The sequence below is a fragment of the Pelodiscus sinensis genome, chromosome 11, assembly GCF_049634645.1.
Source record: "Pelodiscus sinensis isolate JC-2024 chromosome 11, ASM4963464v1, whole genome shotgun sequence".
NCBI classification, from domain to species: Eukaryota; Metazoa; Chordata; order Testudines; family Trionychidae; genus Pelodiscus; species Pelodiscus sinensis.
The window spans coordinates 14,289,931-14,315,418 of record NC_134721.1 but is presented as its reverse complement, the minus strand read 5'-3'; the positions used below and the strand labels follow the sequence as shown (position 1 = coordinate 14,315,418).

General features: G+C 40.7%; 1 protein-coding gene across 8 annotated transcripts in view; it reads right to left on the bottom strand.

Annotated features, from left to right (window-relative positions):
* The window catches only part of LOC102454172 (contactin-4), a 731,510-nt gene that overhangs the window by 635,570 nt on the left and 70,452 nt on the right, over positions 1-25,488 (bottom strand). For 7 of the 8 annotated variants that reach the window (XM_075938683.1, XM_075938679.1, XM_075938672.1 and 4 more), the window contains exon 2: positions 3,288-3,328. The exons of the other annotated variant lie outside the window; for it this stretch is intronic. The gene's annotated coding sequence lies outside the window, so the exon portion shown is untranslated. The remainder of the gene's footprint in view (positions 1-3,287; positions 3,329-25,488) is intronic. 8 annotated transcript variants of the gene reach the window in all.

Here is a 25,488-nt window from a genome sequence, read left to right as displayed (position 1 = left end):
CATCTTGCTTACATACTGGACCATAGAAAGATACATGTCTATCACAAAACAGTTATGATGCCTCATTAAGGGAATACAACATGCATGACTGCATGGAAGAATTAGACTACAAATATTCAACAGTTGCCAAATGATCTTGGAGACTAAATGCTTATTTTTAAAATACTTTCCTAGTCAAATATATTAAATTTGGGAAAACATGCAGTTAAGGAAGCATTTAAAACAAATGGAAAACATATGCTAGTTGAAAACAGTCAGCATTTGTGTAAAAATATTTAGTATAATATTGCTAAACAGAAGATAACTAAATAGGGCAGTTGTTTTGTTGATGCATGTGGGTGCATCTACACTGCAGGGCTTAACTCGAAATAAGCTACGCAAATTGAGCTATGTCAATTGCATAGCTTATTTCAAAATAGGGAGCGACTACACAGACTTATTTTGAAATAGAGCACTCTTCCTCTGACTTCCTTTACTCCTCATACAGTGAGGGTTACAGGAGTTGGAGCACGAAGTCCTCTAGCTTGAAAGTATTTTGACACTATTCCGAAATAACTACCTGCTGTGTAGACATGGACTAAGTTATTTTGAATTAGTGCTAATTATTTTCAAAATAGTGTTGCAATACAGACGTACCCTGTAGTAGCCTGTCTATTACAGTCGCATAATTTTTTTTTCAATCAAATTGATATTCAGATTGCAAAACGTAAACCTAGAGAAATGTGAACACCTTTTTCATGTAACACAGATCTTGATCCTACTGTTCCTATTCAGGTAAAATTTCCATGACTTTTAGTAGGAGGAGCTATAGTAATAATACCACCACGTAGCTCTTAAATGCTTCTCATTGGTAGATCTCAAAGCATGTTACAACAGGAGATTAGTATTGTTATCCCTCATTTTACACAGAAATTGATAGCAATGGGAATTTCATTTGGGGAAGGCCTACAGCATCAGTTTAAGAATTATATATATATACACACTACAGGACAATATTTCTGAACAACAGATTGTTCCTGTTGGAAAAGTAAATTAAAAACTCTTCCTTTCTGACAATTAGAAAGTGACATGTTTCACTGGAGCAAACTTGATCATATAATTAAAAAAAAATCCAATTTCTCATAGCACCCCATTGTTTAGATGCAGTTGGCATTTGTACTCTTTTCTAATTCAAGTAAATATATAAAATTCTTCAATTAGAATTCTACTCAAGATGCAAGCTGCCCAGGAGAAACATTTTAATTATTCAAATCTAGAAAAGGAGAACAACTAAGAAAATAAATATTTTAATGATGTGCTGTCTGCAACCACCTAGTACAGATAAAGTAATCATATCTCAGATTAGAGGAAAAGCACAGGGGAATTCATATACATCTCCCCCACAGTATGAATAAAAGAATGTCTTTTGGAGAAAGCTTGTATGGATCCAACAAAACTACTGACTGTAATAATTAGTACCATGAGTACACCTAGTACATAGCCAATTTTACCTCTAAAATAGCTACCACAATTTTAGAGGTGAAAACCAGACTACATATAATGGGATACTGTATCAGATCCAAAATAGGGATGTTAAAGTTTTAAGCAGCATCTCATGGTGAACTCCACTCGCAGCCAGTTAGGCTGGGCCAGAGAAGTCCTGGCTTGTTAGGGGCCAATAGGCAGGGCAGCAGGACTCTGCAGTGGGACCCCATGCCCGTGGTGACAGGTGTTGTGTGAAATTGTTAGCCAGTTAAATGCTAGCATTCAACAGCATCACAGTTTTAACATCGCTAATCCAAAACAAGTGACAGGGAACATAGGTAAAGCTCGTGCTACCAATCTTGATTTGAATGAGAATAGAGATTCAGGCCCCAAGCTTCTTTCACAATGAAATTCTCATTTAAAGCCTTACCTTGCACCATTGAAATCAGTCAATGCTCTGGCATGCCCGCCCTAGCACAAAACATGGAGGCCAAAATCTCATCTCAAACTACTGTAGTAAATTTTCAAATGCAGGTGACGTAAATTTTCTCAAGACCCAGTATTTTAAAATTGGTCATTTGAGTGTAAAGTCAGTCACTTAAAATAAACACAGTCTTAATCTACATTCTCAATATTTTAATAATCATCAAGTTTAAAAAGTGTTATTACAGATCCTTGGGAAGAAAAATAAAATATAGCCTGCATAAGTAAACACCTGGGCTGTGTCTACATTGGCATCCCTTTCTGGAAAAGGGATGCTAATGAGACACATTGCAATTGCAAATGCCGCAGGGGATATTTAAATTGCCCGCAGATATTTAAATTGCCCGCGGGGGATATTTAAATTGCCACGGGGGATATTTACATGGCTGCTGCTTTTTTCCGGCTTGGGGATAAGCCGGAGAAAAGCGCCAATCTAGACGAGATTCTCCGGAAAATAAGCCCTTTTCCGGAGGATTTCTCATTCCTACTTGAAAGTATGAATAAGAGATCCTCCAGAAAAGGGCTTATTTTCCAGAGAATGACGTCTAGACTGGCGCTTTTCTCCGGCTTATCCCCAAGCCGGAAAAAAGTGGCAGCCATGTAAATGCAAATGCCGCAGGGGATATTTAAATCCCCCGCGGATTTGCAATTGCGATGTGTCTCATTAGCATCCCTTTTCCGGAAAGGGATGCCAATGTAGACACAGCCCTGGATTTTCAAATGAGGTTACTATTGGAAAAATGTGGGGAGGCAGGGAATTAAAATGAATATAGTAAGGATTTTTTTTCTAATCCTAATTTCTGTAATATAAATTATATTGCTCAAAAATATCTGCACTCAATTTCTCCACCATGAAGAGGGTCTTATCTACCAATTAAACTAACATCAATAAGTTCATGTAGTTTGAATTCTGAGAAACGATAGTGGAACACTGCACATAAAATAACAAGGAGTCCTGTGACATCTTACAGAATAACAAATTTATTTAGGCATACATTTTGATGGGCTGGAACTCATTTTGTCAAAGTAGATCCCAGACAATGTACCCTCTAGTCTTCTCCATCCATGTGCAGAACAAAACAAAACAAAAATTGGGGGGACTCTGTTAAATCACCTGGGCAGCATCTGAATCTCTTCTGAGTGACCACACAGTTTATAGGGAACACTGGTTCCAATCCATGAAAGCTTATGCCCAAATTAATGTGTTAGTCTTTAAGGGGTCACAAGACTCCTCACTGTTTTTGCTGAAACAGACTAATACAACTACCCCTCTGAAACCAGCATTCAAGCCATAAGAGATGAATCAACAATAAATATTAAAATATAAAAGCTACACTTACTCCAATGCATGGTACGTAGTCTTGATTCAATTCACCACCACCTGAAAAAATAAATTAATACAGAAAATAACGCATACTGAGTTTTATGATTATTTGTGTGTGTTACATCATTTTTACCTGCGGGGTAGAATGAGTAGAGCTATTTGCAAGTGCAAAACAGAATATAATCTACAATTATTACAACAACATGAAACAGTTAGGGTACCTGCAGGTTAGCAATTCAAACTGTACCAGAAAATAAGAAATATTACAATGACAAGTAGACAGTTAAATGAGCACACATGGAATACCTACTGTGCTGCCAATGAAGGCGGATGAGACTATATCATAGAGGACTTATTATGTGCAGGTATCCAAATGTCTGTCTATGAAGTTGAAAACTAAAGTATTACAAGGACCAGATTTCTACATCCTTCATTTTTACTCAGGGCAAGTCTTGGATGGAAATTGCCTTGAGTCAAGATAGTTATTCCTTGGAGGACGAGTAAACCCAGGAAAAAGGGGGGAAGCAAGTTAGGAAGAAGCATTCATATGTTTTCAGAAAATACAACATTAAACTGAAATGCTGGAAATTAAATTTACACAAAGGTATGATGGGCTGAAGTTACCTAAGATGCAAAAAGTGGTTAGTATTCAGTGGAAATGTACATGAAAGTAGCCATACACACTAAATAAATATATCCAGAGATGACAAGAGTCAAGCATAAACAACTGAATGCAATCATCCCCTCCCCAGTTCAAAAACTACCCTTATTTTCCCTGTATTTCTCCTAATCCATATACGTTTTGGAATTATGAATGTAATTTTAAAAACCTACCATTTGAAGAGCAAAGGGTTAACTGAACAAAGTAACAAAATGTGTTTAAAAAAAGTAAGCGAGGCCAAGTACTTCACTGGATTTTTCCACCATATGATTCATATCTCCCTTCTACTTGAAATAATTCTCTCTTGAACAGCTCTCGGCAGTGGCATATGACTCTCAGATCGAGCACTCACTGCACTCGGTAGCTTACATTCAAGTTCAAGAATTCTACTTGTGGCTATATGAACTTAAGCTTTCAGCTGCTTGGACTTAACTGTGGACTGAACAAGCTCTTATCAGTTGCCAAGACATCCCAGTAAAACCCAGCTTCCTCCGCTGCACAAATATTCTCCGTCAGCCAAAACTCGCAGATCTTCACTGCTAGTGTTAGGAGGACTTTCAGTTGCTTGAGATCACAGCTCATAGCTGGGGAGGCCCAACACCCCAAAGCTTGGGTTAGGGGTCACTCTCCTGTCCACTTCCCAGAAGTTCCAGATATGCAGTTAGCCAATTGTTCCAGATTGCCATCTGCTCAAATTTTGGTTTAGGTGAAATGTGATGGCAGGGCGCACCCAATAGGACAAGGCCAAGAGGGACTGAAGTGTCTATAGAGGCCAATTAACTGCCCAGGTTGCATCTGAAGAAGGATACAAAGACCAGGCCATGAACTGGAAATGGGCTTAGCTGAGCAAAAATAAGAGAGGGCTATATAAATTCCAGAAGCTGTTAGCTGGTGGAGGCTTTTGGGAAGCAGTCTATAGTCACTCCTGGGGTGGGGTGGGGGGCAGGAGTTTGGGCTGGTAAACCCAGGAAAAGGGGAAAGCCAGATAGATAGGAAGGAACCTAGGGAAACCAAAGCAAGGGGTAGGATTGTATAGACTTGCTGCTTCTTATATGGTCCCTGATCTGGAACCCAGTGTAAATGGTAGGCCTAGATTCCCCTACCAGCCATTGGAAAGTGTCACAGAATAGTGGTGACACCAGACAGGCAGCTAGTCTGCAAGGTTTTTGAATTTCCTAGAAAGGGAGGACCTTAGTGACTTGGTCAAAGGACCAAGCCACAAAAAGGAAAGCGAGCACAGTGAAAAATATGGGCAGACATACCAGGTAAGCAAAGCAGTGCCCCACAAGAGCTACTACTCAGAGCCACGAGGAGGAGGTACCGCATGCAGTGAGTGGATCCCATGACAGTAAATAACTGAACATATGGACACATTACGAAAAGTAGAAAGTAAAAGATGCAGAAACAATTTGAATGAAAGGATTTATAATATTTCTGTAATATACTAAGTATAGCATGCAGCTAGAGGACTAGCAAAAATAAGTTGCTTGATAAAAGGAGCTTTTGTATAACTTCGTGGTCTACTTAACCAAAAAAAAAGTGTTGAAAACAGTGTCCCAGAACAACGCTGTACCTATTGACAGTCATGCCAACAACAGTAAGTTTCACACACAATTAATGGAACAGACCAGCAGACATTAACTACTGAACTATGGGCTCCCACAGGGATCCATCTTTGTACCATTGCTTTTTAATATTTATATCAATGATATGTCATTAACCAAGTTACAGAAATTTGCATACATGGATGATCTTGCACTTATCATTGAAGCACTTATCATTTTCACTGAAGACATCCTCACAGATGATCTAAAAAACTGGAGTACTATTGGTCATGGCAACTTCGACCAAACCACCCTCCCCAGTTGTCTCAATTTTCTACCAGAGCAATCAAATTACAATGAGGTGCCTGAATATCACTTTCTGCAACATTACACTGAGCCACACAAATTTCCAGAAAGAGCTCAGAATGATTCTGGATCATAGCCTCACATACTGACAGCATCTGATGAGGAATGCTGCCGAGATAAAGTCTAGGAATAAAGTAACCCACACACTAGCCAAGACTAGTTGGGAAGCAGAGCTCACACCTCATGGGTAGCCACTGTAGGTTTTATCTTCTCAGCAGCTGGATATTGTGTGCCAGGATGAACAGGTAGCATGCACGTGAAACCTCTCAATGAGCAACTGAACACTGCTATGAAAATTGTCAGACTGCTGACATCACAGACTGACTTTCTATCCTCATGCAGATCTTACCATAATGCCTCCAAAGAGAAGCAATAGGAAAATATGTCTCTATGACGATGAACTCAGACTTGCCCACTCATGAAAATCTCAAAAACACTGAGATTCCACCTTCAATCCAGGAACCTACTTCTGGTTAGCAGATGAAATTCTCATTGCTTTAGGATGGTCACCAAAAGACAAGTGTTGGAAGCCATGAAAAAACAGTGACACCAAGACTTGATGACAGATCCTAGGCTGTGTCTAGACTACATGCCTCTGTCGTCAGAGGCATGTAGATTAGACACATAGGCAAAGGTAAATGAAGCCGCGATTTAAATGATCGCGGCTTCATTTACATTTACATGGCTGCCGCGCTGAGCCGACAAACAGCTGATCAGCTGTTTGTCCGCTCAGCGCGCTACTCTGGACGCTCCCCTGCCGACGTCAAAGCCCTTTGTGGGCAGCCCCATTATTCCTCGTGGGACGAGGAATAATGGGGCTGCCCACAAAGGGCTTTGACGTCGGCAGGGGAGCGTCCAGAGTAGCGCGCTGAGCGGACAAACAGCTGATCAGCTGTTTGTCGGCTCAGCGCGGCAGCCATGTAAATGTAAATGAAGCCGCGATCATTTAAATCGCGGCTTCATTTACCTTTGCCAAAACAACAAATCTACATGGCTCCGTCAACGGAGCCATGTAGTTTAGACGTACCCCTAGAGACCACCATCTGCTTGTTCTATGCTACAAAATATAGATTGTAGCAATCTGCATTTGAATCTCACCTAGAGTGTTGCAGTTACTTATTATACAAATGAAGAGGAACAGTCCAGTATGTAATCTTGTCATTAGAGAAGATATGCAAAGCATGGAACATCTAGTGAACTTCTAACTGATTCATTCAATGCCATCAAAAGCCATAGAGTGGGTGACAAATTTGGATGTTAACTATTAATGTTGCTTTTCAAGTTGCCATATGAAATAAAGAATGTTTATACAAAATGTAGGTGGGTAGTACTTTAGAAATACTACGATCTAAGCACAGAGCACTTTTTACTCTTAACTTTTCAAGACAGCCAAAAACTAATAATTATTGGCCAAACTGAGCCCTAGCACAAGGCCCGGTATTAATGGAGTTGGACTTTCTGATATCACCAGCCTCACTCCCTGCACTGTATTTCATTGATTTTCAAACCCAAGTCTGGTACTTTGCTCTGAATATGGAAAACTTTGCTTGTTTATTTTTTTTTAAATGAAAGTTTGGGACAGAGAGGCTGGCAGGTATCCCTGGATGCATTATTTAATGTAATGGCACAATACTGAAGGAGAAAGAAACAAGGAATTGTATGTCTTTCAACTGTGTGTTGTATGCCTGCTCCTATTAAGTCTTTGGTAGACATCTCCCATTTAATTCCTTGGAAACAAGTTCAAGCTCTAAATTATTTCCTAGATTATTAAACAATTTTGCTGGCTGTAATTTCATTTGCAGAAATTATACGTTGCTGCTCTGTATTGAAATGTAATAGACACATTTTACAAATATCTATCACATGTAATTATACTTTATTTCTAGGGGACCGATTGACACTGTTTCAGACAGTGTTTGAAAGTCATCATAACTCCACTGCAGTCAAGAGATATATAGCATCTCAGAATCTATCCGTGGATGTTGAGAAGAATGCATATGACCAGAGATGGAAAAAAGAATGTACACGGAACAATTTATTCACAATGACTTTCATTCATTTAAAGAATCTGCAGTTAAATAATAAAATTCTTTTAGAATTCATGGTTTGAGTAGAATTCCATGTATTCCTATACCCAAAAGGAGGAAATTCTGAATTTGTTTACACCGTCTCACATTTAAATCAGTAGTTCTCAACCAGGGATACATGTACCCCAAAGTACACAAAATTCTTCCAAGGGACACTTCAATTCATCTAGATATTTGCCTTGTTTTGCAAAGAGCTACATAAAATGCATTGTGAAATCAGTAGAAACTAAAATTTCATACAATGACATGCTTATACTACTCTATATACTGAAATGTAAGTACAATATTTATATTTCCATTTATTTTACAATTATGGTAAAAATGAGAAAGGAAGCCATTTTTCAGTAATAATATGTTGATACTTTTGTATTTTGATGCCTGATTTTATATGCAAGCAGGTTTTTTAGTGAAATGAAACTTGAAATATGCAAGACAAATAAGATTCCTGAAAGTATGGTAGAGTCACTGATCTAGAGTAACTTTACACTCAGCCATATAGATCAGAATCCAGACAAACTGAGCACCTTGCTAAGTAATAAGTTAAATAATATGGATTCTAGCAAAAGGTCAGGATAAATAAAAATGTCTAGTTTTTTAAATAAGCTTAGTTGAAACTGACAAACTATGGGAATTTAATTAATTTAAATTTAGTGAATTTAAATTATTTGAATACAATACAAAAAAATTACACGTTTTCTGCCAAATTTTAATGAAAGTCATATTATGGACCTGATAGAAGTAAATGGTTAAAGCCTTTGGAAGCAGTTGAAATGCTAACACAAATTTTGACAATAGAAGCTTCTTTTGCAAACTTGAGTTATTTCAGTGTGTTCAGCTAGATCATTCAAAGATAAAAAAACCCAATAAGAGCTTAAAAAATCAGGGACATCTGTTTTCCTCTTCCAATCTATTAACTTAAAATTAGGTGTGAGAAAATGAGAGCTATTAGTTCTTAAAAACTTCCGTACATGGTTAACAGAAACAATCAATTCATTTCACTAATCACAATTTGTTTGATAAATCAATTTTTTCTTATGTATCCAAGACATTTTTAATAGATATTTAATACTGGTTCTAAAAATAAATGATTTTGTGCACTTTAATTCAATTTGAATTTACAACCAAATAGACACATCACAAATAAAAGAAAGTCTAGTAAACAATACATCATTCACCATTTTCTAACATAATACAAGTGTAAAAATTAAGAATCAGAATAAATTTATAAAACAGATTAAATAAATAAATCCTACTGATTAACAAAAGGAAACACCAAATGTGCAAAGGTTATCTTTAGACACAAATCAATGTTTTCATGGTTTATCATCAGTGAAAAATCAAATTTATTTAGGAAAATAACTAAAAAGTCCAAACAAAAAAATGATTACAATCATTGTTCACTGCTTCCTGATTTAAATCATGATTAAAATTGCTTTGATTTAAATTAATCTACCTGAAGGGTTGAATAAAACTGCAAGTTAGGGGAGTACTTTAATGCAAAGGCAAACTTATATTTATGATTTTATCTAAAACAATTTTAAGATTAATCAAAACAAACTGCCATTCTAACAACTTTCTACAGCATGAAAATCTTTGCAAGATTTGTATGTTTACAGACATGCTTAAATGACAGCTTTGTATTTCAAGAATTGTCCTATAAAGAACAGCCAAGTGTGGACTTGGATGGAAATTTTCCTGCATAAAAACTGTCACATCAAGCTCAGAAATGAGTTCTGAAGTCCTGTCTTTAACACCTTTTGAGTTCTAGACATTACATATTTTCATGTTGTAGTTATATTTTCTACTATGCATTTGGTTTTGCTCTTGGATTCCCATTGTTTTAATTAGGAATTTCTTTTGATTTCCTATAAATCAGTTCAGTCTAGCATGATCTTAATCCACTCCTCCTTTCACTGTTTTGGAGTATTACTGAAACTGATCTGCAGATTCTGAAACATTTATTAGAGGAATTTCTCCTGGGATTCAGACTATAACAAGTGTCATTAGTCTGTGTTCTTTGTTAAATACTCCACTAATGTTAAGGAATACAATTCTGAGAATTAATTTTCATTCCTGAGAACCATATGTAAATTGGTGCACTAAAAAGAGTTTTGTGACCTTAGAATAACATTTGAAAGCGTATTCTCTGTTTATCTCTAAATGAAAAAGGAGGGCAAACTCATTGGATGGTACATGATCTGAAGTTTCCATCCGCACAAGAGCATGAGTATGGAACGAATGCGTTACTCATCAGTGGTAAAACCAAAGGCATCTTGCACTCATGCAAATGGAAACTCTAGTCTAAATGATACAACTACATCACAGAAGAAAACCATTTCAGAGCATCGAAGTGTTTGTCAGAGACAGGTTCCACTATGGATGTGTGACTGAGTTGCTATAACCAGAAGTGCATATATTCATTATTGGAATTTGAAGTGTAGATTCTTGTTTATTCAAATAACCTTTGCTTCATCAGAAGCTGTCAGCATTTTACCCTAACATATCACTTGAAGAGACATAGATGCTGAATGCCCAAGCTTCCTTTGTGCCTTTAAAAATCTATGTTAGGGTTGCATCCTTTAAACGCAGCTATGTTTAAAAATAACTGAAAATCTCTTGAAGTAGCTCTGAGTTATCAAAGTTGAGATCTTGCATTCATATGGGTCCTGCGTTTGTCTAGGTTTCTTGTAACTAATTCTCCTTTACGTGAACTCTTCATTGAGTACAGGTTGAATCTCTCTGGCCCAGCACTATCTGGTCTGGCAACATCAGTGGTCAAGCATGGTTTTAGTTAGCTGGATGTCCACTTGTCATGGGTGTGGCCAAGTTTTGCATGGTCCCATAAAGTTTGTTTGCAGCCATGAGTCCTGGCTCTCAGTGTTCTGTGCTGTCATTCAGCTCTAATTTGCCTCAATCATCTTTTAAAAGCCCAGTAAGCAGTGGAAGGGTTGGTAATGTGGCTAGACAATACTGACCTCCTAAGGTTCAGTAAATTCTCTGGTTCAGCATTGATCAGGTCCCAAGGGTGCTGGACTACAGAGGTCCAACCTGTAGTACTTAAAAAGATACCAGAAAAACTCTCAAGGAACTTCTCATTTAATTTTACTCTTGAGATATGCTGGTGCCTGATATGTTTCATACGCATTTTGTAGTGCATGTTTTCAAGTATTAACAGCAGAAATCCTCTTGCTGTTTCATTAATTGGTGTCATTTTTATTTAGATCCCTCCATAGTCACAACTTCTCCCTAACACAACACTATAAGGCAAAGCTGATTGAGTGGCAAACTAGCTGCCTATGTTCAAGCATACATTTACATTTAGTATAGAGGAGAAGAGAATGACAAAACCACCACATCAGATACAAAAACTAATTAGAAAACATCACCTTAATTGATTATTTATCTCGTATTGCTTCTTTCAAAAGAGCACTGAACTGCACTCTAATAACTTCAATAAGATATCTAACTGTACATGTGTGTGGAGGTATATGTGCATGTGAGATTAAGATATATCCCACAGGAAGTCCCCAAGCCTACGTTAAGATGTTATGCACTCTAAGTCAAGAAATACCACAATTAACATTGCACGTAAACTTAATTCCCCCCCCCCCCCCCTTTGAGTCCTGCTCTAGGTCATATGCTGCTTAGGATGGAAAACTTTAAATTTTTCCCCAAGCAAATTGCCTAAGGTTGACTGGTTGAATGACCAATCAATGTGCCCCTCCTACTCCCAGACACTGAGTTAAAGTCGGCAGAGATGTGTGCCGAAAATAATCACCTTGATTACCCACATCCTAAGACTGGTCCCACTTCTGCATTCCTGCACAGCAGCAGATCTTGTTACTTATTAGATAAGATGAGCAGCAGATGATGGAAGTGAAACATATCTTAGGGAGATTTTAAACAAAAGATTGAGGCTCCTCCTATGCCTCTCCCCCACCATCTTTCACAGGATAGTGCTGCTGTGAACACAGACACATCCTCCTCCATTACCCATCCTCCTCTCAAACACTTCTGTTTTCAGTTTAGGATTATTATACTCCCTCACCATTCCAGGCCATATTGTTGTGTTAAGTGTCCTGGAAGAAGATGAAAAGCATACAGGAGCTTGTTAAAGTGAAGTTCACTCCTGAGCACTGTGATTTTGCTCACTGCCAAGAAAAAAGCATTTGGCTGCAATTGGGTCCACTTAATGTGATATTTGTAAAGGTAACATATTTGAGCCCAAAATGATTTTGTTAAATTTCAGGACCTGTCTGGAAAAGAAAATAAATATATGAAGGAAAAAATATGATCAAAGTATTATAAAACCTTAAAAATATTCAGGAGCTGCTTTAGCTATAGGCAAAATTAGGTAATTATCTACTGAGGCAGATTCTGCCTAGCCAGGGAGCAAGTGGTTGGGCTACCTAATCAGACAGGTGAGTAAGAGAGTTAGTGAGTGTGGCTGCAAGTTGTGGCTTTTCCCCCTTTCCTTTGGATGCCTTTCACCATACCCACCGAAGGCTGACTGTGCCCCCACAGAATCTCAGTAAGAGGGGGGCATCACACTGACATTTTGCCTAGTGCAGCACATTGTTGAGTGGCCTCTGTCCATTTCTCCTTTCCATTTATTCTTTCATTCTCCTGGTTTTTAAAATAATTTTCCTCGCTATGTTCCTGGACCCCACTGTTAGTTTCATATTATTTATGAAACAATACATACAAATCAGAGGGAAAACTTAAAACCTACATGTTTGTGTCTGTTCCCAAACACACAGACAGATACTTTCAGTTTGAAAGTATTCCTTTGACCTTTGTATATTTTACTCGGTTTGCTGTTCAGCACCGTGGGAGCATATCTGCATATTGTATTTGTATTATAGCCACATCCTCTCAGCACAAGGAACTCCCTCGTGGCAATGAGCCGACAGAAACTGACACCGCACACTGTCTTCTTGTCATGAGGCACAGTAGCCATGGCCACAAAACACAAGGTGGAATACGAGAAGGAAACTAGTCGTTCTTCCTGCCATGATGGCTTGTGTGTTACCAAAATATTATAGTGAAAGCTTTATTATCCAGCACTCTGTTGTTAACCATGGGCGGTGGGGGAGGGCAGAGCTGGAGGCAGTTGGCGTGTGGCCCCAGCCTCCCTGGCCCCGGAGCACAGGGAAAGCGGGTGCTCAAGGACAGCAACACTCTGCCTCTAGTACATGGCCAGTGGGCATTCTTGGGGCAGAGTGTGGGCAGGGCCAGTCTGGAAGCTTGGGAAGCCCTCACCTAGCATACACACCACCCATGCTCTTAATCAGAAAACTTTGTTACCGGCATTGCCCCCAACCACAATACTGCCACATCTTGAGGCACACACACCTGACTCCTGCCTGTTCAGCTGACTGAGAACCGGCATTGCTGGCTCATGTCATCAGCAGGAGCCTCCTTCCCCCTCAGCCTACAGTGAGCTGTCAGGAGCCGGATTTGCCAGCAATGGGGTAGAGGGGGCAGACCAATAAGCTTTGTTATCTGGCACATTCAATTAATTGGCAACCCCTATTCCCTCTGCATGCTAGAAAACAAAGCTTTCACTGTATTAGCTGCGTGCAGTAGTCAAAGCAAAAGAAATGTCAGGTTCAAAACAGAAGCATTGATTCTGTAGATGGTTTCATGCAAAGCACGACATTTACATAAACACTGACTCAAAACCTGGGAAGAGGGACAAGTTTATAGTGCTTTAATTTCACTGCAAATATTTCACCTTGCTCTAACCCAAACTGTATCGTGCTCTGGTAGACACATGTTTGAGATGGTGATTAAAGTAATTGTACTTGTATCCTCACAAGCCACAGCGAACGCAGATTTCCACACTTGAAAATCTAATGCATTTAAACTACATTACCACCTAACAACCAGCAACCCCTGAGCAATTTTGCTTTAGAATAAATATCAGTCATAGCTTCCAATCAACTCGAAAACTCACTTTATACCCAGGTGGGAAACACACTGGAATTCAAATCTATGAAATTACTGTGAAACAAACATAATGCTCTCCTAGGTGCCACTATATAATGCACTATAACATAGCCTGAGTTCTTAAGATGCTCAAAATTTTTTGCATCCCTTTCTCTGAAAATCACCACAAGGAGCTGCAGAATGCAGATACAAAGTTGTCATTCCTTTTATATTTTGCAACAATTCTTTAACATGGCTCCCCAGTCACTCCTCCTGAATTTTGTTCTCTCAGCTGTCTTTTCCAAGAAACCAAGCATTCATTTGTAAGTGATCCGAACTTTATATAGAAGAGTAAAACATGCTTCAAGGGGAAAAAAATCACTTCAGGAGAAAAAAGAAGAAGGAAGACACTGCTTCATGTCACAGACCTGCTGTTTAATTGCACAAAAATAAAATATATTTTTCCAGGTGAAGACAGCTTTTTGGTGGCTGGTTACTGGGAGCTGTGACAACCGCCTGAAGACCATTTGATGTCAGCTGGCAACAGAAATCTTTATGCTGAACTCTGCATCGACTGAGTTCTGGAAGTCTGCAATTCTTGTGTATATTGGACATTAATGCAGACTGGTATTTCTTAACAGAAAGAAGCTATACTCCAGCTAATGCACATTCACATCTATCTTAGGGTGCATCTACATTGCAGGGCTTAACTCAAAATAAGTTACACAAATTGAGCTATGTCAATTGTGTATCTGATTTTGAAATAAGAAGCGTCTAAACAGCACTTATTTCGAAATAGAGCACTCTTCCCCTGATTTCCCTTACTCCTCGTACAATGAGGGTTACAGGAGTCAGAGTAAGAACTCCAACTTGACAGTATTTTGACACTATTTCAAAATAACAGCTTGCTGTGTAGACACGGACTAAGTTATTTTGGAATAGCGCTAGTTATTTTGAAATAGTGTTGCAGTGTAGCTGTACCCTGAGATATTAATGTGCCCCAATAATCACAGTATCTGAGTGCATCACAGTTTTCAGTGCATTTCTCCTCTCACCAGATGAGGTAGATAAATCTTGTTACTCCTGCTCATACTTGATTTGTGAGTGATTGGATGAGTGGAGAGCATGGAGAAAGTTCTTTTGGTCTGTGAGAGGGATTCAGAGTACAATGAAAAGAATACAACCTCCCTTGAGTTTCTCAACTCTTGAATCTAGAAGTTCAGGTTATTACATGCAACCAACACTGTTATGCTATTTGCCATGACAGTACACATAATTGCACACTAGATAGTTAATGCTTTTGTTACAGATGTTAAGTTATAAAAAATCATTGCCCTCCCAGCAACTTGGGGTAATGCCACACAGCTGTAGGTGTCAAATCTTCAGGAGTGTTGGAGTAGCACTGTGTATGCGAGGGGTGGGATACAAATGACGTTGGGGTCTGATTTGAAATAATTTAGAGAAGTCTCCATTCTATTCTAAATTCCTCTGGCTTGGAAAAGGAATCTGATGAATCCCTAGTTTGAACAGAGCAGGAATAACTTGCTTTAAAGACTTTCCTAGCCCACTCACCCCTTCCAACACAATTATTTTAATTCATATTGTATTTTATAAGCAAATGGGGGAAAAGGAAAGCCAAGAATTTGACCCTATAGATCTCCCTCAAAAACTGTAAGAATGGTAGATTTCAGCTCTGAGAAGGAAGCCTGGAACAGGTTTTGTTTCTTTGTTATAAGTAAGTGAAACAAACATAATAAAATAAATAAATTATGAGACAAATGCCAACAAGTTCTCAGAGCATATATGACACTCAGGGCAGACTGAACCTTCATTCTCTGTAAAGGTGGAATACAGCTAGACAGTCTCAGGAGATGCGTTACATAGGAATTGCAACACAGTAGGACTGGATCTCCCACCTCCCAACGGAGCACCTAGACAAGGAGAGATTAGGCATAAAGGGACTGCCATGGTGACATCCATCTGCATCCCGACCTCCCTGCTTCTCTGAATGGAATTTACATTCCCTGGTGAGTCGAGCTTGAAAGGGACTGGCAGAACAGTTTGGCAAATGTGTCACAATCTCTTTCAGGCTTTGTCTACACTTAACAGTTTGAAGTGCAGCCGTGGCAGCACTATAAACTGAAAGTGTGGCCCCAGCATGAGTGCAAGGAAAGAGCTCTTCCAACGCTCAGTGTAAACCAGCTCCATGAGGAGAGCAACTAACAGTACTGGGATTGCAGCTGCCAGTGCTGTAGCCTGATTCACACTGGCACTTTTTATCGCTGTAACATGTTGCGCTGGAAGGGGGTATTTTTTCACATCCTTGTGCCAGAAGGTTACAGTGCTGTAACATGCCAATGTAGACTTAGTTGATCCTAAACTGCAATATGAGAAGAATAAGCCAGAATAAGCCATTCATCCCAAAGATTTAACTCAGCTGCATCCACTGGACATTTTTGGGCATCTAATCCAAGGATGGGCAAATACTGGCCTGCAGGCTGGATCTGGTCCATCAGGATTAGCTCCTGGCAGGTTCCCACCACTATATTTACCTGCATGGCCACAGATCCCAGCAATCCCAACTCGAGTTGTCCTCAGATCACCGCTTCCAACCAACGGGAGCTGGAGGAAGCAATGTCCCAGTCCACACCACTTCCTGCTGCCCCCATTGGCTGTAAATGGTGATCCGTGGCCAACTGGAGTAGTAATTACCAGACCTGCAGCTATGCAGGTAAATACAGTGGTGGTTCCCCACCAGAGGCTGACACTGGCAGACTGCTGCCATGTTATTGCCTACCCCTGGCATGCAGCCACTTGTTTAGGTTTTTACTTATTCGTTTCTTAAAAGAAACAAGACTGAGGAAAAGTCCATTTATGGCAATAGGCGGTTCCTTTTTAGAACTATTTGTTGGCAATGGCTAGACTGTGTGATCTTACCTACCCTGAGTACAGTGCAGCACGTAGCTGCACTGCTTCCAGAGCAGACCAAGGAATGAATTTATTTTGACTCAGTCTCAATTTGTTTCCTGGTTCTCTTCTGGCTCCAGGAGAAAACGTTCTGGTACACATACCGAGTCATAGCTGATCACTTCTTCTTCATGCTGGCTCAGTTGTGCTACTGGGAAAGAGTGAAGGCTCCACTCAACCCCTACTCTTGTCAGCCCATCTACCACACTTAAGGAGGACCGTGCAGAGATTACCCTGCACTTTGAGCTACCAAAGGAGACTATGACAAGCTTTACCCTCCTATGACAATGCACATGTAACCCACACACTTTCTGGGTGTCGTTCACAGTTGCAACTGGTGACACGGAGGACACAGAGAGAGAATATTGATTCTGCTCTACACTTGAAGCTACTAGCCAGCAGGCTTCTAGCTCATGCAATAGAGCAGGGATGGGCAATAATTTTAGCTAGGAGCCCACTCCAAGATTTTGGAAAGTGGTAAAGAGCTGCACTCTTCCATGAGACTAACGGAAGAGATGTAGGGTCTGGGATGGAGGTTGGCTGCAGAAAGGAACTTGGGGTAAGGGATTGGGATGCTGGAGTGGGTGTGGGATGCTAGAGTTTGGGTGAAGGAGGCAGTTCTGACCAGGGGCACTGGACTAGGGTGCAGGGGTTTGGTTTGTGACTTATGGTAGGGGATTGGGGTACAGGAGTTTGGGCTATGACTTAGGGAAGGAGGGAGGGGTTTGTGACCTGGATCAGGGAACTAGAGTGCAGGGGTTTGAGTGGTGACTCTGGGCATGGGGTTGGGGTTCAGGGTCTATGAGGGAGTATCAGTTCAGGAGGGGGACATGGTGTGATGGGGCGCTGGTGTTCTGGTGGGCCTCGGAACCAATCGCAACACAGTATGCCTGACGGGAGATGTGCCAGATCTGTTGTGCCACCTGCTCAGCAGTTGTGGTGCAGCTGGGAGGAGGCAGGGTTGAATGAGAGCTCGGTGGCCCGCCCGACATAGAAGGCGGTGATGCCCACATCAACAGCGCCCCACACTACACAGGAGGAGGGGTCAGAGATGGTGGGGGGATGAAAAGCATACTGGAACTCAAGAGCAGGGAGGAGAGCGCACTGGAGATGGGGGGGCAGGTCGGGGAGCACTGAGGATGGACCCATAGCCCCAGTATGGCCATAAGAGAATAGCAGTAGGGGTAGGAAGTGGCCTAGGGAAGGGCTGTGCTAAAGCCTGTGGGTTGGAGAGTTGAGGGAAGGATCCCTCACCAGCCAGGCAGGGACCACGCTGACCCTGTCCTTAGGGCCCTGGGCTGAGACCCATGAGTGAGGGCAGTCCCGGGTCCTCCTACCCCACAGGTGAACGATAGGTGAGACTGTCCCGCACCGGCTGCTGTGGGAGCCAGGCTACAGGAGGCAGCACTTTGGAGAGAGAGAGAGAGAGAGAGAGAGAGGGAGGAATAACCATACAAAGGACCAGACTGAGGACACTGGGTGTTAGCCCTGCTGGGGCAAGGGTGGATGGTTGTCACTGTGCCCATTCAGTAAGGGGGCCATGACAGAGCCATTGGTTGCCTGATGCCAGGGGGCACTGCACCAATACGGCTAGAATAAGCCAAGAAAGGGAACCCTGGGAGCTTGGTCAGACCACATCCAAGGCCACATCAAGGGATCACCCTCTCACACATGGGGAGACAGGAGTGGGGGGCAGGGTATAGGGACTGAGGTGCCAGAGGCAAGCTTTGGCCGGAAAACTTACCTGGGTGACTCCTGGCCAGCAGCCAAGTAGGGTTCTCAGCCAGCCAGTCTACCTACCCTATTCCCACACAGGCTACAGAGGCCATGTATGTTGGGGTATGTCTACACTAGCTCGTTAATTCGATCTAGGTAGGCAAATCAGCAACCAGAGTTGCAAATGAAGCCCGGGATTTAAATATCCCAGGCTTTATTTGCATATTCCCATCCGGCCGCCATTTTTAAATCCCCCTTAGTTCGAACGAACTGCCCGCGGCTACATGCGGCAGTTTAAAGTTAATCTGAACTAAGTCCACCAGGAGTAACAGTTAGTCCTTAGTTCGGATTAACTTTAAACTGCTGCATATAGCCGCGGGCAGTTCGTTCGAACTAAGGGGGATTTAAAAATGGCGGCCGGACGGGAATATGCAAGTAAAACCCAGGATATTTAAATCCCGGGCTTCATTTGCAACTCCGGTTGCCTGATATGCCTATCTAGCTCAAATTAACGAGCTAGTGTAGACATACCCTTGGTGAATAAAAGCTGGGGGGCTGGGGTGATAGGGTTTGCTTTGCTTTCTGCTTGTTCTTCAAAAGAGGCAGCTCCCATTGGCCAGAAATCAGACAATGGGATTGTGACAGGGGAGGAAGCAGCATGTGAAGCACCACTCCTCTTTCCCCCAGGCTCACAGCTGAGAAAGAGAAATGGCTATGGCAGCGACTTTTCTGAGTGGTGTGGGGGAACATGAGGCAAGCAGGGAGTCTGCCTGAGGCTTCCCGCTGTATCCACGGGCCAGATCCGGTGGCTTGTCAGGCCAGACTCACCCCAGCCCAGCCATATTTTGCCCAGTCCCGCCATAGAGGCTTATGTTCTAAGCTATAAAACACCCAGGTTTGATTCCGTCTGAAGAAAACCAGGCATTACACAGCAAGTAATCATTTTGCCTAAAAGGAATACCACGTGTTACTCACCTACAGGTGTAAGTGATAAATTTTGAACACTTTTCTCAGCTATTTGAATCCCCAGCATTCCTCCTACCCCTGAATTCATACATTGTCATTAACGCAATAGATTGATGATGGCAACTAAAACTGAAGAGACACGATTTGAGAGGTGAAATATAAATCCTGTATGTATTTGTCATAAGCACATTTCTTGTTCATCTAAACATTCGGTAAAAGCACTCTAAGTGCAATCTGTCTTGCAGAAAGAGGACTCAGTCTAATCGCCACAGTAGCTCTCACAGGGTTGATTTGTTTAACTTCAAAGAGAAATGTTGTCAAAACAAAGAACTCAGATGGTTTGTAATTTCTCAGATGTGAAAATTCGATCTTTGAAAATGTTTTTTAAAGGTGGGAGAATGCACATCATCAGTTTGAGAGCAGTATTAAAAATCTCTATTGATTTTGAGGGTTCAAAATGAAATTTTCTTGATTTTCTTTACAAATAAAATGGACATTGAGCTGCTTGACTGCACGTGGGTAAATGACAATCTTTAGAGATTGTCAAATATGTAGACATGATTACAGAGTGAGTCATACACTGAAGATATTAGCCATCTACACTTGAATGTTTAATTCCTATATTGTTTACAGTGGGCTTTCCAATTCCATTGAGCTAACCTCATGGGACTAAGTGGGGATTGTATTCATGAAGTCATGTGATTTCTACTGTCCTGTACTGCGGTAACTCTGTGGATATATCTAGACTGCTTTCCTCTTTCGAAAGAGGAAATGTAAATGAAGTGCTGATTAGCAGGGCTCGCCAAGCCACAGCGAGCCCCACTCGCCAGCTGCGCTGTCCGGCGATCTGCGTATGCGCAGATCGTTCTGCGTATGCACAGATCACCCGAACCCAGCTCTTCCGGGTTGTAATCTACTCACCCGGGGAGAGTAGATTACATAGATTGTCAAGCTCTACTGATTAGCATATTCTTGCACTTCATTTGCATATCCTCTGCCGACCCTTTTTGCAGAAGAGGTTTTTCGCCAAAAAATGCTGACTAGACACGGCTTTTTCATTAAAAATACTCTTTTTTGAAAGAACCCGTAAACCTCATTTTTTGAGGAATATGGGTTCTTGTGCTAAGAAGTCTGTTCACACTGTGTCTCTGTGAACTAATAAACCTGTTTTATCTGCTGGCTGAGAGTCACATCTGGCTGTGGATGGGGATGCAGGGGCCAGTGACTCCCCACACCTCAGCACACAACAATACTCTGAAAATGAGAGCACATTGTGACAGAGTCAAAATCCATTCAGTGGTTTGCTCTGGGAGCAGTGCAGATACATGGTGCACTTCATTCAGGGCAGAAAAATGTTTGGAAAACAATTTGCTGTGTGTGAAAACAGGTGAAAAGTATTTCTGTCAATACTAATAAATGACTGCAAAAGAATTCAGTTTGGATTAGAACATATGCTCCTCTCCTTTCTACTTTAAATTCAATGAAATGCTTTATATCATTTTGTATTGCCTCAAAGTGATACACTAGCCTCTGAACTGCTGAGTATGTGATTCTTGGCTTCTCTGCATACAGCACATCAACCTTGACACTTATGAAAGATTATTTAACAGTATGCCAGACTCCAATGCTAGACTCCAATGCTAAACATAGAAGTTTGTTGCTGATAAAGTTAATCCTCCTTTGCTTATTTGAATTTATTTAGTTGTTGTCACATTTAGCAGCATCTTGCAATAGCCAGTGGTTTTCAGAGAAACAGAGGGTTATGGGTTGCATCAGATGGTAGACAATTATCCATGAAGAACTACCAGGGTTCATACATTATCATTTTAATCTACTGATTTATTTGTTATTAATTTTAATGAGATGCCTAATAAGTAACAGCCAAACTGATGGTAAATGGTAGAACTCTGCTCTTTAGGAGGATCAGTATTCTGTTCCTCATCCTAGTCTTTTGCTTTCTAGAGCAGTGTTTCTTAAACTGTGTTCTGTGGCACACCGGTGCACCGTGAGGCAGTCGGGGGTGTGCTGTGGAGAATAGAATTCAAAATGCCCCCCCTTTAAGGAGCAGGGTTTTTTTTCCCCTCAATAACTGAGGGAATTCCCTGACTCTACCCCCCTCCCCTGACCTTTTTTTTTTTTCCCCTCAACAAAAAAAATCTTTGGTGTTCCTCATGAAAAAAAACAATTGTTTGGTGTTCCTCGGTCTTAAAAAGTTTAAGAAACACTGTTCTAGAGCATCAAAATAGTCATGGAGGTCTCCAAGACACTGTTGGCCTATAAAAGAAGGGGAGTGAGAATGTCTCCTCTGCCCACAGAAAGAACAATGCTGATCAGTTCTCTTACGTGCCCCATTTCGGAGAACTGATCTTAAATAGCCCCCTGGAATAACCCCCAGCCAACTATTGGTGGCTAAAGGAAGGGAAAAGTTCACATCTTCCAAAAATCCAAAATGACTATCACTTGTCAAGAACAGAAGCAGGTTTCTCCTAATTCTGTATTTCTTTTCCCCACACTTATATTCCCAAATAGTTGTATTTCTAAATCCTTTGCCCAAGAACCATACTGTACTAAGGCAATGATGCAATGCAAAGAAGATTTTCCATGGCAATTCAGTACATCATCTTCAAAAAAATGCATCAGAAAGAAAATACAGAGTAGACAAAAATCTTGATCTAGCAAAGTAGTTATCTAGCTGGCCATCAGGGTTTTTTTCCCCATTTCTAGCCCCTATCTATAATTTTCTCATTTTCAGATATGTTTGTAAGGGGGAAAAAGTGGTTAAGAATCTTTTTAGAATTTACCTGATCATGTCTATGTGTATGCATTTGATTTTGATTCTTAGGCTATGTCTACACTTGGAAGATTTGGTGACAAAAGTGCTTTTTCGGGGCATAAGGATCTTGTGGAAAAAGGGGGTTTGCGCAAAAAGAAAACATCCATACAGCTTGTTTTTGCACAAAAAACCCAGCACAAAAAACAGATTGGCAGAAAATATGCAAATGAGATAATGATTCATGCAAATTAGTCCCTCATTATCGTATTTTTTGCCGAGAAAACTCATAGTGTAGACATAGCCCTACAGTACAGTGTGGTGGGAAGGCAAAGCTGATCTCTGTGCTTCTTGGGATCCCCTTGTAGCTCTGTGAGCTCTCCATGGTGCACAGCAGTCTTTCCTACTGCAGCAGAGCAAAACAGAAACATTCCAATGATTTACTTTGTGTTTGTTCCCCAAATGGAGCAGGCAGCTCACTCAACTGTCAGACACTTTCCAGAGCTTGGAAAGGGAAAGGGCACATGTTTGCAGAGCGGCAGAGATCCCAAAACACTGAGCACAGCCATCAGGCCAAGCATTGTCAGATACTGGCAGAAGCCAGTTCTCTCGGCAAAACAAATAGAGCCAGCGTGAACTCTGCTTTGTCAACAATAAAAGGAGGGGAAAGACAAAAGTTGCTCACAGGACTGGAAATTTTTTGTCCCCAAAACTGGGTGTTTTTCCCAACAAAAGTCGCATTGCAGTGCAAGCACTGTCACTATTTTGTCACCAAAAGGCAATTTTTGGCATTGAAGACAAGCCCTTAGTAAGATCAGTGTAACAGGACACCAGATGTCAAGAGCTCAGACACATGCCTAAACAATCTATGTTTTATTGACAGCATCTGCAGCAATTATTGACTTCCTTGTATCTTCCATTTTGCATTTCTTTAGAATTCAACTCCTGTTTATTTGAAGTGGCGATTTAGTGGTTCTTTGCCAGCTAATATATTAATCTAGCTAGTCCATTGATTACCACAAATGAAGGACTTGAATATTTAATGCTAGTTAAACATTTTACCAAGGAACTATAGTCACTATGGTAAGTGAGATTTTAGGACAGCTCTCTCACTTTTCTGTAATAAGAAGATCAAATGAATTCATACTCAGATTCTGGCCTTCCTGAGCTCTCACTCAGTTTGTGTAGGTTTTTTTTTTAACTGTTCCTTTTCTTCTGAAGGCTCCTTTTAATTTATTCCCAGAAGAAAACTAAAAGTAAATCTCAGATCACACACATTCTCCCATACACCTGCCTTCTCTTCCACAAAAAACAGAACAGTTTGTTTCCTTCATCAATTTACCATAGAAATTTGCAAGTGAATGGGTCTGTGCCCCATGACCAGATATGTGAAATCAACATAGAATTTCACAAAATCTGACAAGTTCACTCTATTAAAATAAATCAAGTTCTTCCCCCCCCCCCCGTAATAGAAGTCTGGACACAGAAGAGTATGGGAGAGAGACTTTATATAATGTGGTTATTGACTCCAATAGCTACTGTGACAGCTTCCTTAAATGAAACATAATACTCCTTAAACTCAACCATGGACCAATTCCAACAATTAGTAAATGAAACAAAGTGGTGACATCTAGGTTGGTGTGTGACTAGAACCGTTAGATGATGCAGACACCCTGAAACAGAGAAGGCAAAATGTTTCCAATGAACCGTGTACCATTTGCACTCTCAAGAGACCCACATTGTGCTCCCATTTCATCAAATGACCTGAAGTATGACCTTGGGCAAGACTCTTTCATTACAGTTTGTCAAGACGTAATGTTTTCCAACCTACAGGGATTTTTTTGAGATTTTGAACATTTTTCATACCCTGAAAAGTGATGAAAAGACAACATACCTGAATGTTTTGCAAACCCACAATTCCCCGAAATTTATTTTGAGTCAATCAAAATGTATTCATGCTCGGCTAGAATAGGGAGACTCAAGCTCTAGACTAGCATCTTTCAATATCCAGATCAATACTGTAAGAAGTGGCTAATATATTTGATTGTAGGGTGGGATAATATTACATGGCTGTCTCTTTTACAAATTCTCTTCATATATGTAGCAATTTCATCTCTATTATTCCAAATAAATATGTATCCTGGAATGCACCTGGACTTTTTTCCTATCAACCAGTCTCCAGTATTATATTCTTAAGTTCTTGAAAATTTATCTTATCTTGGGTTTCTATTCACAGATAATTCACAGATAATTTCTATCACCCACCTTGACCCCCCATTGAATGAGATTTATTATGAATTTGAACTTTGTATTTTGCTAACTGGTTTGACTCAGTATTGCTCAGCAGTTGTGAAGCATCAAGGATAGAGAGGTTGTCTCTGATATAGCTGGGTTGATGGCTTTGAATATAAGAACCAAGGCCAAATACCAGAATCAAAAGGGATCTTATAGCTAATGCAAGGTATGGAGTACTACTAGTCAAATGTGTTCGCTGCGGCTTTTCCACCGAGGGCCCAGTTTGCTTTGTTCTGCATAAATTGTAGTTTGTGTTTCTTCTACCTGCAATCTAAGTGACAGAGAATTACACCACCACCTCCCACATAATTATAAAATAAACCTCAGAACTTAATTTTGTAAAGTAGCTTCAAATTTTTATCTACCATTTTGTATCTAGGAATAAGAGTGGGCCTAATTTTGCATACACCTGTAAGCAGAAAACACCGTTTCTAAGTTGAAGCAGCATCCACATATAGCCCTGCTTGTTATTCAATTTCTTAAAGCCTGAGGCTGGAAGTCTTGGAATGGGGGGTGAGGGAAGAGAAAGGGAAGGGAGTGGAAACATCTATCTTCCCTCAGGAATGCAGTAACTAAGGACAATTTGCTGCATGGTTACCATTTCTTAGACCTACAGGCAGGGCACAGTAGGAGAAGGGATAGGGCCTTCACTACTGCAGGTCTCTATTATATTGTTGGCCGAGTAAAGTGAGATTTTACAGTCATCTGGATGGTATGTCTCAGCTTGTCTGTTGAGATGGACAGTGATAAACAGACTCAGTGTTCACAAGTTAAATCCAAAATGTCAGGGAACGTTTTACACATCAGTAGGCAGAGTCTTATTGATTTAATGAAAAAAAAAAAAGTGGACACACACCCACAGAGCTTCTGGCATCTATTTAGCAAAACTATTGGTTTTAACCATGTCGGCAGTG